Genomic DNA, 3,780 nt, shown 5'->3' on the forward strand with positions numbered 1-3,780 from the left:
CGCCGTCAGTCGATGAAGAACGTCGTTCGCCCTCCTCTGCTCGGGATTTGGAAACGGCCTGGCCTTCGCCTACTCCGTCGGGCAACTGCCTTCCGCCAGCCCCTTCCCTCGAATCCCCTTCTTCCATTTTAGACCCGATCAGGGGATTGGTCAGCCCAGCCCTGGGGTAGGAAGAGGGGTTGGGGTCGGTTCGGCTTCGGGTGCCCCCGCTCGGCCAAAGGTTCCCCTCGCTTTGGAAGCACGCGAGGTCGCGGAGGGTGTCGGGGTTATTTTCGGCTCCCTGGCTTCGCGGGAGCGGCCTTCGGCTAGGGCCGACGCCGTCCGGCCCGCGCAGATTTGGACCGGGGTCCGGGGCGAGTACCTGCCTCTCTCACGAAGGGAGTGTCACCGGTAAGAAGCCTCTTCCCACGTCTGCTTGCCGACTTACGCTCGCCCCGACGAGAGGCCCAACCGAAAGAGTGGAAAGGGGCAGAGATTTCCAGGGTCGCCCCACCAGGGATGCAATACCCCAGTGCAGACTGTCGGCCCTGCCCCGAACCTACTCGGTGGTTTGAAGGTTAACCTCTTGGGGAAAAGCAGCGATTCGCCTCGCGGTGCGTGCCTCCGCGGATCTAAACCCCCCTCGATCGATGTGGGGCCAGAGGACCCCTTTTCCCCGTACGAAACGGCCGGCTCACCATGGGCTCGACATCCGTGGGTCGGAGAGTTGAGCGCTTACGCGCGGCGGGACCTTATAACCTGCAGCGGCTGAGGAGCGAAGATTTCCAGGGTGGGCCCCCGGGGATGCCATACCCCGAGCAGCCAGTCGGCCCCGCTCCTAGCGCGCTGACGAGCAATGGAGTCTTCCCCGCGGCAGCCACCGCCCTCGCCTCGCCGTCGGTCGATGAAGAGCCGAGTTCGCCCTCCTCTGCTCGGGACTCGGAAACGGCCTGGCCTTCGCCTACTCCGTCGGGCAACTGCCTTCCGCCAGCCCCTTCCCTCGAATCCCCTTCTTCCATTTTAGACCCGATCAGGGGATTGGTCAGCCCAGCCCTGGGGTAGGAAGAGGGGTTGGGGTCGGTTCGGCTTCCGGTGCCCCCGCTCGGCCAAAGGTCCCCTCGCTTTGGAAGCACGCGAGGGTGCCGGGGTTATTTTCGGCTTGACGCCTAAGTCCGGTCCCTGCCGGCTCCCGTCGAGGCCCGCGGTCAAAACCAGCTCCCCGGCTGTCGGAGCCGGAGCCCCGCAGCCCGAGCGGACGCACCGAGTCCCTCATGTAAGGGATAGCCGCCCCTACGGAACGGCCCGGACTGGGACCAGGCTCCCCCAGGCGCCGAAGGGGTGGGTCGGCCGTGTTGCCGAAGCTTAGCCGGCGCTGATGACCGCAGCCCCTAACGACGCCCACAGGCGGGGGAGCCAAGGAGAGCACTAGGAAGACGTGGCGGGGTCGGACGGCTCAATTTCCAGGGTGGGACCCCGGGGGTTCAGTACCCCGGGCATCCGGTCGGTTTCGCCGGCGAGACCCCAAGCCTTCCACGGCCCCCTTCGTGGGTGCAGGGATACCGAGCAGGGTGGCTTAGACGCCAATTCCCCAGAAGTTTTAGGGATAGGGTTTGTCCGGGCGCCATCCGCAGCGACAACCTCGCAAAAGAAGCTCTCTTCCACAAAGCACGGGCAACGTTCGTGTGCGAGTGTTGGTCTCCCATGGTCTACCGACTCCCCCGGGCGGCCCAAGCGTTACGCCCACGGCCGGGCCCTCGAGCAGGCGCACCCCTGGTGCCTCTCGTAAGGGAAGGCTACGGTCCTCAACCCCTCGTATGGCGGGGAGGGCGCATTTGAAACGCTAAAGGACGAGCCCTGTTCGGGACCTGGCGGGGATCCGCGGATTGGCGAGAGGGATGGGTCTGCCGTTGGTCAGAGGGGACGCACCCCTGGGACGCAGTTTGGCATTAGCGACCGATGGCCCATCTACGACCATGTACTCCGGGAGCGCCAAGGAGGACGCGGGTGGGCTTTGGGGGCAGACTCAATTTCCAGGGTCTGGGCGCCGGGGGTGCAATACCCTTAAGCGCTCATGTCGGTTTCGTCTGCCGCCCGCCTCTGGCCCGGCTCCTAGTGACGGGTGCTGTGAACGTGCGATCGTGCTTGCGGTTGAAGAGTTCGAAGGCTACCGCTGGGGATAACACGCCCGGGGAATTTAGAAAACCCCCCCCTCCGCTACAATCTCTGCTTCTGCCGGACTCGGAGGGGAGCCGCCCCGGGGGCGACCGCTCCCTCTCCTCTTCCGCGGCGTGCCGCGCGCTTCGCCGTCAGCAGCGGAGCGAACCTTTTTCTCGGTCCGCAGCTCTTCAGGCGTAGGCGGGCAGCGCTAACAGGGTACACTGGGGACCACTCGACCGCTACCGCTCCTACGGCAGACGACCCTACCTACCGCGGAAGCGCCACGGTGGGTCTAAGCCTCGTCCCCGCGAGGAGCAAGCGGGAGCCGTCCCTTTTCGTGCTGCGGAAATAAACCGTGGACACAGAAGTGTCTGCGCTCTCCGACCGGGCGGGGGGCGATTGGACTTGCCCGAGGGACACTAGGCGAGGCGCTACCGCGGGAGCCGGAGCTCCGCGCCGGACGCTGCCGCCGCCAACGCCGCCGCCCCCCACCCACGGTACGGTGGAGTACGCCCGTTCCATACGCTTCGTAGCAAACCTCAGCCGAAGCAGAGAGTCCTACCGCTTGTGGCAGGAGCGGGGCCGTGCGAGGACCACACTGGCACCGCGCTACACAACCTTAGGCAGAGGACGACAGCCGCTCACGGGGAGCGGGGGATTGATGCGCGACCAAGACTGAGGCTAAGGAACGCTTTACCATAAACCGGCCGGGGCCAATACCCCTGACCGAGCAAAGTGCCTTGCCCCGCCGGATCGCGCTGTGTCAGATCGATCAAAAGAGCGGAGAGCCGAGACTCTACCGCTGGGAGTTTGTGGAGAACGGCCTGGCTTGCGTCCCGTCCTCCCGCCCTCGACCTCACATGGCTAGCCTCACCCGCCGGGAGCCACCCCATTGGGGACCGTAGGGCGGAGAAGGGGTCTCCGCGTCCGGAATTTTACTTGTGGAGAACGGCCTGGCTTACGTCCCGTCCTCCCGCCCTCGACCTCACATGGCTAGCCTCACCCGCCGGGCGCCACCCCATTGGGGACCGTAGGGCGGAGAAGGGGTCTCCGCGTCCGGAATTTTACTTGTGGAGAACGGCCTGGCTTGCGTCCCGTCCTCCCGCCCTCGACCTCACATGGCTAGCCTCACCCGCCGGGCGCCACCCCATTGGGGACCGTAGGGCGGAGAAGGGGTCTCCGCGTCCGGAATTTCTTGTGGAGAACGGCCTGGCTTGCGTCCCGTCCTCCCATGGCTAGCCTCACCCGCCGGGCGCCACCCCATTGGGGACCGTAGGGCGGAGAAGGGGTCTCCGCGTCCGGAATTTCTTGTGGAGAACGGCCTGGCTTACGTCCCGTTCTCCCGCCCTCGACCTCACATGGCTAGCCTACCCCGCCGGGCGCCGCTCCATTGGGGATACGGTACAGCAAAGCGCGACGCCGCACGATGCCAACACTTTGTGCAAAAACCTGGCAGAGTCGACCAAAACCTCGCTTCTTTGACCGGTATTTTTGATGCTTTTCTCTGCCGCCGAAGGTGCACTGAGGGTGGGATCGGTTCGTTTTGGTCTGCGGTTCTTCCGAGAGGTGCCCGCCTGGCAGTTCTTTTTCAGCAGCCTTCGAAGGACATCCGGCGGGCAAGCCAGGGGTCGGCAGCCGCCGGCG

The sequence above is a fragment of the Engystomops pustulosus genome, unplaced genomic scaffold (genome assembly GCF_040894005.1).
Source record: "Engystomops pustulosus unplaced genomic scaffold, aEngPut4.maternal MAT_SCAFFOLD_155, whole genome shotgun sequence".
Taxonomy (NCBI): Eukaryota; Metazoa; Chordata; class Amphibia; order Anura; family Leptodactylidae; genus Engystomops; species Engystomops pustulosus.